Here is a 20,955-nt window from a genome sequence, read left to right as displayed (position 1 = left end):
CTCTTTGACAACCATAGCTATTTTAAAATAGTTTTTTTTTATTATTATTTTAGCTGTTATGTTTACATCAAGATTCATCTTTAAATATTAGGCTACTATAAATTATTCGGGATGGTTAGTAGTTTTGCGCATTATACTGTAAAAGAAATATTCCGCCCATGCATGCTTTGTTAGACACATTTTTAAGTACACTATTAAATTATACCCAAGTTGGCAGTATGTACAACACATTTCAGTTGCCTGTAAAGCAACGCCATCAATATCAAGGATATATTAGTATTTTCATTAGAAACCGGAGGCTACTATATACTGTACTACATACGGTTAGTTTGGCAAATCCCTGAATATTATTTATGTTAATTCTGGGTGCAAGGACAAATTCAGTAAAACACAGATTTTGACTTACTGGAACTTTATACAGAATGTTTGGTAAAATGCACAGTTTTCTTAAAACAAGCAATCAAAATTCAATCAAAAACTTGTAATATCCACATTAAATGTTATAAATGTTTTGAAACTAGTAAACTAAAAATTGTTTCTTATGGATTTTATTTAAATGCCTTCAGTATAGCTCTTATATTTCCTGGAGCAGGTTCCTCGTTGTACTCCCAAACTATGTTAAAGTTTTTGGCACTATTTACAAATCACAAATAAAGCACTACTGCACACATTAAACAGTGTCTAGTAAGCAACAGTCACTATTAAGTTAAGACGGTAATGCAAGCATTGTTAAAAAAACTAAACTAGCCATGCAGTTACAATGGTGGAACGTAGGTGCAGACCTGAAAGCAGAAAAAAGCAAATGTTATAATTTAGGTGCAAATAAAAGCATGTAAGTGATTAGTAACTAAAAAATTAAATAAATCAAAAAAGCTTACTTAAAACATCAATACAATTGTAAAAATTCTCAAGAAGCTCTTTTTATTAAAAAATTGAAGGTTTATTTTAACCTTTTCTAAATTATTTTATGCAATAAGTAGCGCTAATAACAAAGTTGTTAGTATAACAGAAAACAAATTTCATGAAAAGGCTAAAAAAGCTTTTAAAATTTTAAAGTGATAACTGGATGTTTTATCACTCAGGCAACCAAAACAGACCCAGTTGATTGTATTCGTATGTCACATTTTTTAATTTATGTTATAATTGATTGCAGCCATTAGCCTTTCTATTCTTTCAACGCTTAAAGATTGGTTATTTGTTGGAAAACTATTCAAACCGGTCAGTTTTAATTATTTATTCCAATCACATTATAGACTTACTACATTGAATTTTAAAAAAAGGAGGGGCCGACCCCCATATTCTATTTTATTCTGTCAGTTCCCATGGGCCACTGGTCTGTGTGAAGATCTTATCAAACAGAATAAGTGGGAGAGTTGACACAGTACAAGGTCTACTACGGTGGTGATAACAAGTGCTATGGTCATAGAGAATTTGAACTAGCTAACTCAGATCCAAAGTCCAACACCTAAGACCACTTGGCCATCATCAGCTCTTATGATGTCTCACTTTAGAAGATATGTTAGTCACATTTTCTACATGCCCCACAGTCAGTGTGCCATGGATGAAAAGCAGTAGTATTCAATATAAGAACAATTTGAAGATCAATAACCAATATGATAAACTTGTATTTTAATATGGGAAAAATATAAAAACAAAATACACTTTGACATAAAACATATAATTTTAATATTATTGTATATATTTACATAATGTGTACAATTTAAAATTTAGTTTAACACGTCATTAATCACAGACATAACAGCTTTTATTTCTATGTATACAGGTCCAATTATATGATGTATTTTCAATATGAAGTAATTATATTTAATACAATGAGTTACTTTACCCAAGACCAAAAAATAATATCCTAAGACTGAATAATACTGTAAAACTTTATGCTCAGTAACATTCTTGGCAACAGAACAAAAATTATATCATTTAATAATTACTGTATTTTTTACTTTATTTGCATAATGTCACATAAAGTATAGAATTAAAAAATTTACATGTGAGATCAATCAAAAAGACTCAACTGCTTTTTAATTATACAATGGTCCAAATATATGCTAAGTGTATTTTATAGAATCCAGTAGATATGTATCAGTGAGAAGATTACAATCATTGAACAAACACTGATTTTTGTAAACATGCAATATCACTCGCCATCTTGCCAAAAAAAACAAATCAGTAACTCACCGTTTTTGAGTGAGATGCTGATGGCTTTGCGGACTTCATGATGTCTGTAAAACGTGCAGGAACAGACTGCTGGCATGATCAAACAGCCGTTGTCTGAAACAAACAAAACTCATCATAATTTACACCAGACAGTTGGACTTTGGCAGTTAGGCAGTTTTTAATATAAAAGACATTTTTATTTCTTACACAATTTAATTTAATATTAAAAGCACTGATGATGCCTTAACCGGCGAAGGCGCTTTTAATATTAAAATAAATTGTGGAAGAATTTAAAATGTTTTTAATATTAAAACCTGGTGACTTCCATCAAGTATACAATTCAAAAGGCAGGCAGTTGTTCATCACAGACTAGGAATGCCACAAGTCTGACATTTTAGCTTGATGATAAGCATTCTAGATAGCCATATGACATTAGGAAGTGGAACAATATGAACTGGTTGGTTCTGTTAATCTGGTGACCTATTCAATGTGTGGGGGATAGTGAGTTAAAAGTAGTCAACATCATGTGGTCATGTGGGTTACCAGACCTCTCATTGCCACTGCTTTCCATTTCGGTTATGAACACAATTATTTCTCTACATGTTGCTGGCTATAAAAAAGATAATGATTTAAAAATAAATGAATAATAAAAATCCTAAGCATATTAACTTTATACTAAGCACCTGGAGTCAGTAAGCTTAAATATACACAACTATATTTACAAATTCTCCTCTTTTTTGTCACATCTAGCACTAATCTAGATGTAATCTTGGCTACACTGAGCCATGCCAAAAAATATTATTTGGCAAGTTCAGGTCTATTTCATAATTTAAAAGGTTTTCATTAACAGAGAGACTATTATAAACTTGTAACTATTTTGAAGATACAGAATAAAAATAAAATATTAGTAACTTTACTTTTTGGCCTTCTAAATTTCCTACACCATAGAGCATTCTATATCCTGTAAAATTTCAAAAAGGAATACTTTAGGAAAAGATTAAAATTGTATTACAGTAGGTGCCATCTTTAATACCTGCTACATTTCAAATGCAATGTGCAAACTGCAAACTTTGAATCAAGAAGATTGCCTTATCTCTATCCTACTACCTTCATTTTCTGAGCAATTACAGATTTCCCTTTATAAACTTGTTAACTCAAAAAAAGCTTTACTGACCTGTTATAAATACTTTTATTGAATACTTATATTACTATTTATATTAAATTTTTTGCATTGTTAAAATGGTGATTGTTATTGTTAGTTGTTTGACTGAAATAATTAACATGACAGTACAATTTAAGTCAACATTATAAATGATTGTGTGATTTATTGATCTAGTGAGTATTATTAATTCTCAGGTATTTTTATCTAGTGATTAAAATATTTAGCATTAGGTTTCTTATTTAAAACCATTTTTTTTATATAATCCGACTTAATTTATACTAAAGGTCTAATTTAATTCATCGAATAATATATTCATAATCTAAGAAATTAAATTAAGTTCATTTTCTTTAAGTAAATCATTCAAATTTATTACTTATTCCTAGATATTTCTTTGAGATTTAACATTAGGTTTAATTTAGAAACCACAATTAGTGTACTAATTAATTATTGTTTCTGATGGTAAAACTGATTAGGACTACTAAAATTACACTAATTTCCATTTGAATTGAATTTTTTTTTAGTCAATTTGAAAATGATAGTTATTTCAAGTTATTTCTTCATTGATATACATCTACTTTATATTAAGTATGACTTCGGGAATTTCCCAAATGGACCTTGTATCTACAGATTTGATATTACAATATTCTACTGTAAATTTAGAGGTCCACAAATTGTAAGTTATTGTAAAGAAAAGTTCACACTATATGTTTTATTAGTACAATTGTTATTAAATTTATCTTGGTATTAAACCACTGTCTTTTCTTTTAAATGTGCCTTGATGGATTAGTATATAATGTTTTTGTTTCTTCCTCATGAATAGTTTGAGGAAATATTTTAATGGTTTAAAAAATGATATTTTTTAGGTAGAATTTTATTTTTGGACCACCCAAGTTAAGAAAAAACATTTGTATGTTTTTATATAAACATCAGCCTTGTCCAAACGAAAGAACTGATCAAACTAAATTAGGCATCCAAAGCATATAATTAGGTAAAAAATTTGATCATTTTTGAAATATTTATTTTTAAAAATAGCTTAATTTTAGTTTAACACACTTGGAAGATGGGAAATTTTGATTACATTTTCACTATTTACAAATATGTATTAACTTAAATTATTTAAAATAAAATTATTACTAGTACCTCTTCATTTATTATTGAATATGCATCTAAAACTACGGAGGAAAAACAAGCTATGTTTCTAGAGCTATGCCAGTGTTGCTAGTGTGTGCTCTTATAATTTTTGTTATTTAAAAGATGAAATTTATGTGCTATTTTAATATTTTTTAAATTGAAGGCTTTAGAATTTTAGGTCAGGACATTAATTACTACTGTGAAAACAGGTACTTAGTACTAAAATGATATTAAAATATTTTGTTAAACCCTAAAACATACAATGGGCTATAAGCTATAGGGAAAGAACTAATAATGAATTAACATTCACTGAATAAAGAGCAGAAAAAAGACGGTACTGGACTCTCTGAAATAATACAAAATCCAATAGTTAATTCTACCAGATGAAATAAAATAAAATGTTCACTTAAATTATAGGCTTATAATCCCTGCCAAAATCATTGGATGCAATGTATTACAAACTTTGCCAAATAGGCCTATTTTACTAGTTTCAAGTTCTCTTAGGCTTTCAAAACTCTTGAAATCTGTATTTTAACTTTTATTACTAAATCTTGATGTTGAAAAGCTGTAAGAACACTAAAATATATTAGTGAAGAAATGAAGGGATAGAAGTGCTCTCATTTTAATCACTGTACCTATCTGTATTAACAATCAATATATGAGTTCCAATAAACAATATTAAAGTAGGAAGTACTAGTAGAGCAGAATCAGACCTCAAAGAAAGAAATTTAATCGAAGTTAATTCAGTTGTATAGTATAATTTTGGAAGTAGCAAATACGTGATGAGAAAAATTAAATTTTTAACTTCCTACACCAATGGAAATAGATGTCTAAGTTAAAACAGAATTCTATATCATCAATCCTGCTGTCATACGTTTCTAAATACTTATTTTCCAAGTATTGAATTACAGACTGACAAAAAACAAATTTACAAAATCTTTTATTTAAAAGATGAAATCGTCCAATATTTTGAAGAAGGTGAGAGATCCTGACAGTCTATTGACCATATATAAATAAGATTAAGCATCAATCAATTATTTCTGTTCAGTTTGATATTTAGATACTCAACCTATGACTAATTTTTCATTAATTATATAAATACATCTTAAGACAAACAGGACAGAGAAAAATGTATGTATGGGTCACGGAATGATAGTCATCATTTAGTGATTTCAAAATTGAGAGCCAGTCTAATTAATCTTATAGAGAAGCCCAGTTAGTTTTTACTTTTCAAACCCACCCATAACTTGACATCTGTTATTTGTTACAGAAATAAGAAATAAATTATAACAATTATTTAAAAACAATTTAGACAACTAAAATTATTTATCTAGTTCATCAGTAACTGATAGACATAGACATAGACAGACATAGACATTCTTTATTGCCATTAAACATGATATGCAATAGGCATAGTCAAATTACAACATGATTTATAAACCAAATTACAATAGAATCTTCAATTGCAGGTTACAAGTTAGAAAAAGTAAGTTTTACATTGCAAAAATAAAAAAAATATGAGTTTAAGGCACATACAAAGCGTCAACAGTTAAAAAGATCCTTAAAACTTAATTTAAAACTAAATTAAAAATGGTAACTTAGCCTAGCTTAAAATTTAAAAGTTGTCTCGTTAAAAGTGAAATTTAAAAACTCTTTTACATCATAAAAATGGATTATCTATTAACCAGTTATAAATAACATTCTTAAAATCTAGTACTGCTGATGTGATGAACAATTGGTGGGAGCCTGTTAAAAAGCTTTATGCTCAATAACATTGTAGGAAGACATAGTTTTGCTTTGCCTATAGTGAGGAAAACGAATAGTGTGACTAGACCTGGTAAAATGGTTATGTTACATCAGTAGCAAGGGAGTGTTGAAATAAATTATTTTTCACATGACATAAACATACAAAGATATACAAGTTGATCACAGTCAAAAATTCTCTCTCTAACAAAGAGTGGTCTACAATGGTCAGTTGAAACCTGAGAAAGTTAATATCCTTTAATATCTTCTTTTGTAACAATAAAACATTTAATACACCCTATACCATTACCCCAATACATAATACCGTACAATAACACAGAGTGAAAAAAAGCATAATAACATTGTTTTAAAAAGTTGGTGGGTACAATTTCTCTTAATCTTCTAATTCAGGTACACTACTTTACAAAGTTTACTACAAACATGTTCTATATGGGAATGCCAAGATAATTTTGGGTCAAAATAAAAACCTAACAATTTAACAGGTTGTACAAAGTCTACATTATTACTATTGAGAAAACTATTGTTTTACAGAAAAGTTTATTATTTGAGTTTTTTCCACATTCAGTAAAAATTTATTTGCTGCATACCACTCAACTGCTTCACTTAGAACTGTATTTGTCATGTAATCACACAAATTGAGATAACAGCTATTGGACTTTAAAAAAAGTAACATCATCAGCAAACATAAGTGTACTAGCCGATACATTATCAGGAAGGTCATTAACCATTATCAAAAAAAGAAAAGGGCCCAAAACTGAACCCTGTGGAACACCATACAGAACTTGGGCAGCATCGGATAGAGAACCATTGACAGAAATTTGTTGATAGCGGTTATTTAAATAAGATTCAAAAAGTTTCAATTCAGTACCAGTAACCCCATAATGCTCTAACTTTTGCAAAAGGACGCCACGGTCGACACAGTCGAAGGCCTTGCTTAAGTCGCACATTAGAGCTTGTGACAACTCGCCTTTTCTCATAACCTTCAATAATTGAATCCACAAGGTCACCGACAGGCGTCAACCGTAGACATACCAGGCCTAAAACCAAACTGGGTAGGAGCAAGTAACTGGTGAAACTCAAAGTAACTGCTGATTTGGTTCTTGATGACTGCTTCTTCTACAACCTTAGCTATGACCGGAACTAAAGATATGGGCCTATAACTAGCTGTATCCTCCCTGTTTCCTTTCTTAAAAATAGGTATAACTTTAGAAATTTTCAAACTGTTCAGGAAAAGTGCCTTCAAGCAAACACTATTTATTACACTCGGTCAAGGGAAAGACAATTACATCAGCAACGGATTTTATGAAGTCATTGGACATGAAATAGATATCTTTACTTTTAGATGGTTTAAGTCTACTCAAAATTCTAAGGACCTCATCGGTAGTAACACTCTTCCACCTGAAACAAACATTAGGTCTGGGTATTTTCTTCAAGAGCACATCTGCTGATGTTGGTGCAGAGGGAATCTTCTGTCGCAGCTCCTCCACCATGCCCCCCAGTAGAAAGTGGTGAACTCCTCGAGAGAAGGTGAAGATGCCAGATTGAGAAGAAGAAGATCTAGTCAAAGATTTCACCACCTGCCATGCAGCTTTAGTTTTGTTGCCCGAAGTATCAATAAAATGTTCATTGGTGGATTTCTTGGCATCACGAATAGCAGATTTATATTGATTTCTTGCAGTGATGTAGGCCTGCTTGTCCACGGGTGATTTAGTGCAGTTAGCTATAGTGTGCAGCGTCATTACATGATTCTTGAGTACATGAAGTTCTGGCGAGTACCAACTACCAGTATTACCTTTTTTAGGCCACTTCTTCCCGCACCTCTGTAGTTTGCATGGAAAATAGATCTCCATTAAGTTTAAGATTGCTCCAAAGAACAAGTTCCACGAGGATGTTGCGTCCTGACCGCTCAGAAGGAGCGACCAGTCAATAGTACTCATATGATCTTTAAGTAGGCTGATTCTATTGGGTGAAAAAACTCTAAATGTCATCAAAGCAGGTACAAACACCATCAGACTGTTCGCAGGAAAAACTAACTCAACTAAAATCACATGGTGATCGGATAGGGGGAGGTCTATAACACTTAATTTGTATTTTTCATGAGGGATGTTAGTCACCATAGTGTCTAGACATGCTTCACCCCGAGTTGCCTTAAAGTTAGCACAGTGGCAACCAAATGACGTCACTAAATAGCTTAATTGTTGAGCAACATTGTTATTGACCCTCAGATTAATATTCAGGTCACCAAAGATAACAATCTTTGAGTTAAAATTTAATAAAAGGTTAAGAACACTTTCAAGTCCATTGAAAAATATTTTAACATCTCCAGATGGAGGCCTATAGCAGCACAATAAAATTGTTTTTGAGCTTAAAATCTTAATAGCACAGACTTCAAATTGCAGTTCAACACAATAATTTGAAACATTTATTGGTTCAAAATCAAGGTTCTTATTTAAGTAGATTGCAGCACCACCATGCTTATGGAAACTACGACAGTAAATACTGCCTATAATGTAACCCTCCGTATATATAATGAACAATTACCTTCATTCAGCCAATGTTCTGTGATACACACTATTGAAGGTCGTGTAGGACCACGAAGATTATGTGTCAAGTTCATCAACTTTATTAGTCAAGCATTGTATATTACTATAAAAAACAGTCATGTTTTTATTCTTTGTGTTAAGGCAATTATCTGTTCTAATATTAAGACTAGTTAAAAAAAAATGTCAGTTAGATCTAATTTATTTCCTAATAGACTGTACATTACAATGATAAGTACTAAATGATGTTGTTGAGAGTTCTAAGGATGTATGTTTTGCACCATGGAGAGTCGTTTCCCGTCAGAGACTCGGTACCTGGTGGGGGAGGTTGCTCAACATTTGGTCTATCTTGATGGTCTGGTTTTTTCTTAGAAGCGACTGCTGAAACGATCATTTCTGCTAGCCACTTCTTTCCTCTGTAGTTGAAATGTAGGCCTTGGTGTGTGTGCAAATGTCTCTCGGCTTTGCTTGCCTCCAACAATGTGACATTGTTATACTTGTTCACTAAGTTCTAGTAGGCGCTGGTTTGTTTTTTTAACTTCATGGTTGACACATGGACCAGTTCGCTAAGTCGTATCTGTTTGGCACATCAACTAGAAAAATATTTGTTTGCTTGACATTGTCCAGTGTTGCAGAAATACCATCAATAACTTCATCGGCCTCATTTCTAGCCACATCATTCGTTCCACAGAGTATCACCAGGCTGTCTTGCTCACTGAGGTTTGCTTCTTCAATATTTCTGTTGACTAGAATTTGTTTTGTTCGCCCACCTGGCCTGACAAAAACCGACTGCGTCATATGTTTTTTGAGATTTATTTAAATGCCAAGCTAAATCTCTCCCATGGCTGTCTGCACAGATAAGCATTTTTCTAGATATAGGTTTTGTGCAGTCTTCTGCAGAAGTCACTATTCTTAAATCTTCAGATTGTTCTTCCTCGTCAACATTTAAAACCTCATAACGGTTGTTTGAAAAGATTTGAATTCAAGTTTTTATTTATCTTAACAGCAGATGATTGAATACAGCAAGTTTTTCTACCTTTAACAGCCAAAGTAAAAGATGCATCCTTATTTGTATTAGAGTTCAACACCATGTTATCGGTTCTGCTAGTGCTGACTGGTGTGGATTGTAAGTTGGGAAAACTATGTTGCAAATTAAACTGCATTAGGTCTCAATGCATCACTGACTCTTTTAGGATTTTTAGTTTGATTATTCAAGTTGAGTTGCCTTTCCAGTTAAAATTATTGTTTCTTCCTTCTTTAATATTATATTTTCAAGTTGAATATTATGGTTCCTTAGTTGCTTTATTACTGTATTTGCTTCGTTTAAGTCTTCATTTAGTGCTTTAATTATTGCTTGTTGTGAGTCGAGCTCCTGAGTTACATCATTATTTATTTCAATTATTTCATCTTCCAGGCCCAAAGTTACATCAATAGACATGCACACTTATGGCCAAATCCACTTTTTGTTAGATTTTTCTAAAATTTTTAAATTCTTCCAAAGAGAGAGAAGTGCACTTACAATGATACCACAGCGAGCATATTCCCTTACATAAAATACCATGGCTGGTTTTACCAACATTTTTATTACACTGTCCACAAGGATATTTTGGTGTTTTATTTTTCATTTTTATTTGTTTAAGTAGAAGAAAAATATCTTCAGAATTTAGTATTAAAGTTATATAAAATAATAAATAGATAATATGAATATTTTTCTATAAAATAGCTGTATGACAATTTTTTTTTTTTTTTTTTGTACTAGCAAAAAGTAAAGTCCAGTTACATGAATTTGATCCACGAACCTCTGTCTTGATAATCCAATACCTTAGCAACTGAGCTATTCTAGTATGATAACAACATGATATCAGTAGATATCTGTCTATTGTACATAAACTTCATAAAGAAACAAGAAAAAAACAAGAACTTCCTGGCAGATACTGTATATTTCAGACAATCTTAATTATTACTTTTCTAAAAATGTTATATTATAATAATGTTACTTCTATATAAATTTCAGATACTGAATTAAAAAATATAACCAACAATGTGATCAAGAGCAGTTTGATGGATTAACTACTGGTACTTGTTAATCTAACCAGTCCCTAGATGTCATGAAAAGTAGTGCAAAAACACTATAGAAATGCAAAAAAACTGTCTATCGATATCAATTAAATAGTTTATGATCTAATCTTGATGGAAATAAAGACAAGGACTGTCACAGTTATAAAAAATGTTATTGTAAACTTCAACATTTGAAAACAAATTGATAGTAGAATTAGGTTAGAAAAATTAGTCAAGAAATGTTCACTTAGTTTAAAATAAACTGGATCAATATATTAAAAAGTTATTGTTTTATATTAATGTTTAGTTTTCAAAAACGTATATCCATAGGTTTTTTATATACTCACAACACTTAATTACACAAATTCACAAGCCAATTATCACAGCACAATTTAGCCCTGTATCAACATTAGATTAGATTAGAATCATTGACTGCAGCAGAGATAATTCACTTCAAAAGTAACTGACTTAGAAAACTCAATATTAGTAATAAACTCTAATTCCAGTGATAAGCTATTTTACCACTAACTATGTTAAAGGAATATATCTTTACAAATTTTTAATGGGATGATAACTTTACAAAAAATCAATTTGTGTAAACACTTTTAATTATATAGGTGATAATAATGCTTGATTGAATGAAATATGAATTAATGTATGTTTTTAGAAGGTCTTTAGTTTATAATTGTGGTTTATAGATTCCATTTTACAAAGTTAAGATGATGAGTTGGTTCACAGTAGGTGTTCAAGGTCTATTTTATTCACTAGACTGACTAGACACTTCAATTATGAAATAGTTTCCTTTTTGTGTAATATTAACCATCACATTCAGTATTGTACAATTACACACTGCACAATTGTCTAAAATTCTTAATTTATTGTTATTTCTTCTTATAAACAATAAAGCAATGATTAAATATCTATGTCCTAAGTTTAAAAGTTTGTTTAACAATAGTTTGAGGTTAGGTAACTTGTGTGAACTTACTTTGAAATTGGTTTTCATTCAGTTATGTCATTTTAACGCACTGCACAGAACTTAATTAATTTACAGCACGCTATAAAAATAATTTCAATACTTTTAATCGCCAGTGAAGGTGTAAAAATTTGACACAATTCTTTAATTATTACGGCTTGACACACCTCCGCACATGACATCCGCCTCGCAACTCAGCGACTGCAGACAGACAGCTCCGCACTGTCGGGCGGCGGGCATGCGCACAAACCTATTTCTGCACGAACATATGATTTACAGCTGTTCCTTGCATAATGCTTGGCGCTAATTATTAAAATAAGCAAAACTTTGTGACATTTTCCTCAAAACAATAATTATTAACTTTAAATTGGCTTTTTGGGAACAAATCCCATTTATCAATAGAAAGCAAACTGTTGTTGTACAAGACTGTTCTAAAGCCCATCTGGACGTACGGAATTCAACTGTGGGGAGTTGCTTCTACATCAAATATTGAAATTATACAGCGTTTCCAATCTAAAGTTCTCCGAAAGATATTACAGGCCCCATGGTATGTTCGTAATGAAGTCATTCACAGAGACACGAATATCCCTTTTGTTACTGAAGAAATTCCAAAGTTCTGCATCAAGTATCAAAACAAATTAAACTCTCATCCTAACTACTTGGCTATTAATCTGCTGGACAACAGTGACCATCAATTTCGGCTAAAAAGACATGATTTCTTAAACTTAGCTGATCGATTTTAAAGATGAACAATCTCTTAAATGTTTATGTTAATTAAGGAATGAACTTTGATTAACCATGTCCTTAAGATTTATCATCAAATTTACTTATTGTTTGTTGTATATAAACAGATTGTAAATAAATTAAAGTAAAAAAAAAAAAATTTTTTTGAGGAATAACACTGAACTTTTACCTATTTTGGGATATGGACAGGTAAGAGGCAATTGTTAATTCAAAAAGTATAATTACTTAATACATTTCTTATTTATGTACGAAATGTTAAGGCAGCAAAACAAATACTTTCTGGGACATTATTGGAGTGTTCAAAGATATCCCCTAGAAGTGGATGGATCACACACACTCCACATAGAAGCAAGTTATTTTTTTCTTGGTTGAATGGTACAATTTGAATCGCTATCTAGAGACCGTCATATTTCAAAAAAACAGTAGGACGCTAGCAGATGGCGTGTGCCTATATAATTTAAATTTTACGTGATTTTGTTGTAACTCATATTTATAACTCAACAAAACACACTAAAAAACTTAGTTTAGGATTTTTACTATTGTATATTTTTATAAATAAGAAGTACATTTTTCCAAATCTTAACCAAGAAATATCTACTTCAAGTGCAAGCAGTAAATAGTTATGAAAGACGCCTGAATATAGGGATCTACTTTTCTAAAGCTCTGGCCTTTCGTAAAGATGACACAGAATAAAGTATAGAAAGGTCTTTGAAATGCAATTCCTTCACTTCGTTCGAAGACGCCCTGCAACTTAAGTGTAATAGTACAAATCACGTTTCTTAAGAAATGATCTCCAATAAATCTAGCACGCCTTAAGGAAATCTTGGTTACATAGTCGTCTTAAAGTTACCTCTCCGATATGGAATATAACTGCTCCAGGAACATATTGTAAACTAACCAAAAGTCCTAGACTTGCTCAAACTAAACTCCCCAATTGAATCAAGTCCTACTTTTTCATAAAGGTGGGCATTTCGAATGTACCACAGACAATTAACAGCAATCCTTAAAAGTTTATTTTGAAAATTTTGAATGTTGTTCATCTTATCATTGGTATGCGGGCATAATATTGTAAAATTATTGTTAAGTGACGGGAATTGAAGACATAAACGTGCATAAGCTTGTGTTCTTTTTGTATTTATATGTAAGTTCCAAGTTATTTTCTTATCAAGATACAAACCTACGTATCATCACTTGGTGCCTCAATCATCAGCATTCCATGAGATTAAGACGTCTTTTACATCAATTTCCAGTGGCGTAACGTATTTTCTCAAAAACATATCTTAATCTCACATTCTTTTGAATTTAAGGCGAGTCTCTAACTCTTAAACTAATTCGTTAATGTTATAACAACAGTTTGTACGAGTAATAATGTTGCTGCTTTATTTATGAAAAATTGAATTTTGATGACTGTGTCATCAGTACAGAGAACGAGAGTAGTTTGGAGAAGAATCGACATATAAGAGAGAAAAATATTAAAAATCAAGGTCTCAATATCTAGTCTTGAGCCTTACTGGATGATGAAGTTTGACGGAAAAGGTGCGCTCAGTCAACAAATATATTAAAAAGTATGTATATAGAAAACCCAAATTGGTGTAATTTATAAAATAAGAGAGTTGGAATAACATTGTATGAGTCTAAATACATCAAAATTCTTTTCTGAATAACTCTCTCAGGTACTTTGAAATTGTCGAAATGGGGCTGATCAGATGGTAGTTATTTGAAAACTTTTCAGGTTTGTTGAGCTTGTGGAGAACAGTAATTTCAGCATGCTTCCAAATATTGAGAACATACCCCAGTGAAATAAATGCATTAAAACTTGATGCCATTATTGAGAATGATTTGCGTGTTAAATTCTTCAAGACTAAATTCAGAATAAAATCATACTTGTCTTATTGTTGAGGAGCGTCTTGATAAAACTTCTTATTTCAAATGGTGATATAACTTTATAGGCTGCTCAACACCATTAGGAGCTGCATTAAGAAATTCGACAACGTTTCCGTTAGTTTCTAGGTCAGCTACCGCATCAGGACTGAGCACTTGTTAAAAATGGTCAGAAAATGCGTTGCACTTCTGTAGCCTATATCACACTCAAATATCAAATAGTTGTTTTAAGGGTAGTGTGATTGTTGGAGATCGTAAAAGTCGTTTCGTTGTATACCACATATCCGACTCACTAAGATCTATATCGGGTACGTTATTTAACACAGCATTGTCTACATCTTTGCTATTACGCCTCACTTTATTATTCTCTTTAAGATTCTCATTAGATCATTTTGTAAATCGTGTGATTTTTGAGGATTAGTCCTAACACTTGGACATTTTGTTGACCTTATTAAGCATTTTGTAAAGTAATTAACATCACTACCAATACAATCGATTGTATACAAGTTGTTTCCCAGTTATTTCACCGTCAATAAGTTTAAATAGGGTAGGTGAAAACGTAGATCGTAAATGCAAGGTTCACTTAACCTGTTCAGACCTGACTTATTTTGACTCAATATTTCAAGGTAGTATACTACTGCACACGAAAAAATTAAAATGCTCTACAGTTCTAAAAATATTAATTGTAGAGAAGCGAACAATTGTATCTAAATTCCATGACTGATACCTGTGGCACACCGGCAGAGACTGGCCGAAAACTTGAGATGGTCGATCCCAATGACAGCCTAAGTCATAAAAATAATAAAATGCCGGATTGAGCGAAAAAAATTAATAAAAAGATTTTTAGTAGACTAAGCTTCTTGGTTCACCTTGAAATAGAAACAAAAATTAAAACATAAACAAAAACAAACAAATGTATTGAATTAATTTTCCCACTGTGGTGAACATATCTGTGGTGGAAACAAGCGATTTGCACCATCCTTGAAGATGGCTACAATGGTTGATGGTTGTTCCGGACATCAGAAGATTATATAAAATGACTGAATTAACATGTGCTTTGAGGACTAATTTCAAAGCTTTGGATCGGTTGCATAACTGTACAAAAATAATAACATTAGTTGGAGAAAATGAGTACATCGTACTTTAACCAATTACTTCAGACCGATGATGAATCAAATGAACTGATACTGAATTTTCGATAAAAACAAAATTGAAAAATTGTAAGGTTTTTCTAAAGCCTTTCTCTTTCTTTTGGTTTAATTTCTTTATTTAGGTTGTTTATTAGTCAGTTTTGGATTTTGATAACATCGCAGACACTTTATTTGAATGCATAAACTGCGTCATACCTGCCAGCCTGCCACATGATTGGAATTTAGTGTACGACCTATGTGAATTCTGAGCAAACTTCTACTTTACCAACGTACGAAGAAATCTTTTCAGCTTTTTTATATAATTATTCTGAGTTTAAACTCAGAAATTGTACATTTAATTTAGAGGGCAGGAACATTTGTTACCATCAGAGAAAAAACTTCTGAAAACAAAATCAGAAACAGGGAAATGTTCTGAGAGAAAGCTCAGAATTGATATTCATGGGTGACGTATCCACTAGAAAAACTAGGCGGCCAGCTAGTGTGTAACTTCCAGAAGTGGCCAAAAGAGGAAAAGTTGCCCAATTTCGTATTAATAATGTATCGTTAATAATAAAATGTAATCTTATTATTTAAAATTTATTTTTATTGAGACTAAAATTTTAAGTTTATATAGTGAAACATTTATGGGTTTATAAATTATTGTTTATAACGCTTTTTATAAATCATTTCTCCGTGTTAAAGGCGGAGCCTCAGATGTGCTGCATCTAACTAGTGTGTTCTCTTAAGTACTGGAAGCTCCCCTAAATTAGAATTGTAAAAAAGACTCAGGATTCTGTTTTTTTTTAATCGTTGGTTAAGGAGTGCGCTCTTATTTTAATCATAAATTCTGAGAAAAGTTTAGAGCTATGAAAAGAAATTCAAAGTCCGTGGTGTTTCACGCGTCATTCCCTTTTTACTCCATGTGTACCATCGAAAATGTACAACTGATTACTCAAAAATAGAATAAACAAAGTTGTGATTGTGTGTGTCAACAGGTCAAGTCACAGACAGATGACAGTTACTACTACAAATATAGAGGCTAAATCATGGACTTAGCGTAACTAACAAGCCTAGCAGTGATTATCTTTTGGGTTTTATTACGTTATTTGTCAAGGAAGAATAGATTTCAACATCAGTAAGAAAAATAAAGCTGAAGTTTGACCGTTGTATTGTTTAGTGAATTATAAATTTTACTGGTTTGTTGATTTGCTGAGCTGTGTTAGTTTAACGTTTTAGGTAGCCTAATTATTAAACAATTTCATTTTCTAGTATTACTAATCTTCCCTCGTAATACTATCTGTTATAATTATCTAATTGTGTTGGTGTGAATTCACTTAATTTAAATCAATATTGTTATCTAAATAAAAACAGCTGCCATTTATTAATTATAAATATCTACAGATAAAATGTTTTTATATTTGACAGTTTGGATATTTCTAATCAATAGTTAATTCTATTGTGGTGGCCGCTTATTATACAGTAGCCATAAAAACATTTTACCTATAGATATTTGTAATTATTAATTTCCAGCGGTTTATATTTTATAGAGTAACTGTATTGTTTAAAATTAAGTTAATTCAATTAAGTAAAACTATTTGCATGGTGAATGATGAGATTGGGAAGTATAGTGGCAAAGTACATGTGTTATTTTTGTCACAAGGTTCGGACATGTTTATCCTTAAAAATAGTAAAAAGTAACTAAAATGTTACACTGTCTTGTTAGTACTTTAATCCTGTTCGGAGGTCTCTAATATTGATATTATGTCCCTATATACTACTTGTTATTCCATAATATAAGTAGTTTGAGATAGGTTATCATAAATAAGTTACTAGTAGTACCAAAGTTAAAGTTAACCTGTACAAGCGTTCATATGATCTGAGTTTAAATGTATGTACTAGCCTATGTCAAGAAATTTTTTTGTTTTTTCACCAGAAGTGCGAGGTGGCGCCACTGATGGCCGGAGGCATTTCCAGTCGGTTTCTTTCTGATGTCAGATCACGTTGGATGATCTAGTATGTGATCTGAACTCGGGAAAGTACTGATCAGAAATGCCCTGTCCATCAGTGTGGCCTTTACGTACTAGATCGTGCAATGCAATCTGATATCAGAAATGTAGTAACATCCTGCACTTATGGTGGTAAAAAAAACGTCCCTCAAGATAGAACTTAAATTCAAGCTCAGATTATGTAAGCTCTCGTAAAGGTGAAGTAACTTCAACTTTTTCTATTTATAATACGTAACTGTGTATTTACCTAATTAGGCCTATATCATGCAATAATAAGTAGTAGATAGAGATAGAGTGGCCTCCATATATTACCAAAGTACAGTTTTGTTTATTACATTTTAAAAATATACATGGCCTAGATATTTTTTATTTGTCATTAAATTATTTATTTTTAAGATATAAAAACGGCCAAACTATACCATAATTTGAAATAGCCTACCTAATTTGGTTCAATATTTTGGTTTCAGTAGTTATAGATTATTATGAATATCGATGATTCAATACTACTATTCAAACTTTTTTTATTTACTTAACCTTTTTAAGGTATTTTATATAAATCTGGCTTTTTGCTTGGTTTTGGGTATTTCTTATAAAGTTGTAGTTCTCAAAATGTACTTTAATATATACCAAATAATGCAAAATATACAGCGATGGTACATTTAAGTATTTCTAACTAAGCAAAAAGTGGCCTACAAGATTCAGTATGTCTAATACCCAATATTCCTCTTATAGCCTTTTTTCTGCCACTTAAAAACCTGTTTTTTATAAGAATTTCTCCAAAGGGTTATACCATTTATGAATTTTACATAGAAAAAGACGTAATAGGCATTTAGTACAAGGTGTATACTGGCCCCTTAATATTTTATCAAGTTCATAATTTGTGCTATCCTAGTACAGAGATTATCGGTATGTTTATTTGATAGAAGCCTATTATTTAATTAAAACCCAATAATTCAACATTTTTATGTTCACACTTTTTAGGCTAAAAGTAATTGCTTTGGTTTCCTTTATATAACTAATTTGTTTGTATCAAATCGGAGATTAGAATTAACTAGTCTGATTTTTTTCTCCTATTGTAATATTTATGTTTTTATTTGCATAAGAAAAGCGGTATCATCTGCATACAGAACACACTTACTATTTTTACTAATTACATAACTAGGAAGTTTTGACATAGGCCTATGCCAGATAGAGAAAATGACCCATCACAGACCCTCTGGCACTCCGTTAGTATTTCTAAGTAGGTCTTTTTTTCAATTTTAACAATAGTCAGTCAGAAAGAGCACCTGACTTAGCATCTCCGGACCTAAACATAGTACCCCCTCACTTATGACGTCAATTTGACATCACAAAAGAGAGTGCTAAATCAGAACAGTGACTATGACCATGTCTTGAATAAGCACCCTTCCTTAGGATAGGGGAGTCCTTATACAGCGCTTTACTGTGTCCAGATTTAGCACCACCTTGATTCTATTTGCAATGGTTACAAATCACTGATCTCACTTATTTCTCAAGTATTGTAGTGACGGCGAATGGCTTGTTGGATCATAATATTATGCCTGGTCACTCTTTTTTTTATTTCTTCAGCTACTGTACTGTAAATATTCCATGCCACACAATGTCCAAAAATCCCAATATTATGGGTACCTTACATGCATATATTCCCAATTTTGTTCATTAAATAAAATTGTTTAGCAATGTTTATATCGATAATAGAGTAAATGGCACTGTAGATACTAAAACTCAGATAAAATACTATGTACATTGTCATTGCTGTTTTCAGTACACTACTATCTCTTGAAATGCATTGAGTTTCCCGTTTAATTGAAAACTATAGGATGTATAATATTTTCAATTTTTTTCCTTAAAAAGATTAATGTGGAATATTGCGAGAATTTTGAAATAAAAATAGCTGCATTGGTCCAGCTATTTTTTCCCGACAAACATTTGATTTTTATGTGTGTACACAAAATCACATATAAATGAATTATTAACTCAGTAAAGTAAGCTACACTGACTTCAGTTGTATAATTTTTATATCAATGTGGCCATGTGTTTACAGAATTTTACAGCTAGCAACAGTGCGTAAACAAAACATTTTATTTGTATTATTCACTACAATATACTCAATAAATTACTTAAATGACGCTCTGAAGACAGTTAGAAGTTTTTCTATAATGCTACTGGTTATATCATTTGCAGATCTCTTTTCATCCAAGTAAGGTTACCTGTTAGCACAGTTTATAGGTAACAAAGAAGAATTGGCTGTTACGTAATTGCATTATTACTTTTAGTGGAAAACTTTTTAATAAATCCTTCATACAGCTTGTATTAACATTGAATTAGTAGCGGAGTTGAGATATTTCATGACTTGAATCTTTAAAAAAAAAAACAACTTCAAATTAATTGTCACTCATTGTTATCTCCTTGACAGCAACTCCATGAACACGAAGTACTGCTATCCCTTGTTTAATCTAAAATAACACAGTAACTGAAGTATTAGTTTAATTGACATTTGCAATCAAATGCTTACAGCAATAAAGAATATATTTATATGTTTAGAATGGTTTTCAGAAAATTAGATATTTTTAGGTCATAGGGCGTTTTATACGCTGGACGTTGGTTGTCAACAAAATTTATATCTTACCTGTTCCTTTTAACTTGTAAATAGTTATACACCTGTAAAGTTGTTTGCAAGCTAACAGAAGGATATGCTTTCTATAATGAAAACATATATCCAGCTAATATTATCTTGCCAGTTAACTCGTTTTATTAGTTATTTGTACTATTTTTACAGATAAGAATTAACATTTTAAATACTCTTTTACAAAATAAATTAATCATAACTAATAACTAATATCATTATGTGAAATAAATAGATATAATGGTTTTAGATTATTACAAATATAATTAATAAAGCTAATTACTATATTTCATTTTGATACATCTAATTCGAGAAGTACAAGAATACAAAGTTATTTAAAGTTAATAAAAATGTTAATCTTTCTATCTTAGTATGTAAGATACTACGAATACGAAACATTGTTATTTTGTTTAATTTTTTAGTACTGGGGAATGCTCCAATCCTTGAAATGCAGTGTTTAAGTTTTGTAACTTCAATGATGGAAAATATTCAAAAACCAGTTATCCTTTATAACATTGTGTTAAATTATTTGGTTGCTCTATTGGATCAGTAATGAATTATTATTTACTGGGAAATAATGAAACTGAGGGGTGCTAATTTGGTACCTTGACGGTGTCCATGCACCAACCAAATAAGCACTTCAGGTGTGACGTCAGAGCTCGCTGGGGGGGGGGGGGAGGGTTTGTGCTAAGGCAGCGTCCTCATTAAAAGCAGTTATTTGCCTCAGACCCCATAATATTCTAACTT

General features: G+C 31.3%; 1 protein-coding gene and 1 long non-coding RNA gene across 6 annotated transcripts in view; one reads left to right on the top strand and one right to left on the bottom strand.

Moving 5' to 3' along the window:
* Positions 1-395: 395 nt before the first annotated feature.
* LOC124354879 lies at positions 396-12,028 on the bottom strand. Its single transcript, XR_006921722.1, has 3 exons — positions 11,816-12,028; positions 2,197-2,289; positions 396-782 (listed from the first exon to the last, which is right to left on the bottom strand). It is a non-coding gene; the product is annotated as an uncharacterized LOC124354879 (long non-coding RNA).
* A 4,360-nt stretch (positions 12,029-16,388) lies between these two features.
* The window catches only part of LOC124354878 (5-formyltetrahydrofolate cyclo-ligase), a 35,337-nt gene continuing 30,770 nt past the window's right edge, over positions 16,389-20,955 (top strand). Inside the window, exon 1 of one of the 5 annotated variants that reach the window (XM_046805640.1) lies at positions 16,389-16,596. The gene's annotated coding sequence lies outside the window, so the exon portion shown is untranslated. Of the gene's footprint in view, positions 16,795-17,528; positions 17,762-20,955 lie in introns of those variants that run through there. The other 4 variants (XM_046805641.1, XM_046805639.1, XM_046805638.1 and 1 more) reach the window with 4 other exon arrangements.

Source organism: Homalodisca vitripennis, chromosome 2 (genome assembly GCF_021130785.1).
Source record: "Homalodisca vitripennis isolate AUS2020 chromosome 2, UT_GWSS_2.1, whole genome shotgun sequence".
In the NCBI taxonomy this organism is placed as follows: domain Eukaryota; kingdom Metazoa; phylum Arthropoda; class Insecta; order Hemiptera; family Cicadellidae; genus Homalodisca; species Homalodisca vitripennis.
The sequence above is the reverse complement of the archived record's forward strand: the minus strand, read 5'-3'. Positions and strand labels throughout refer to the sequence as shown.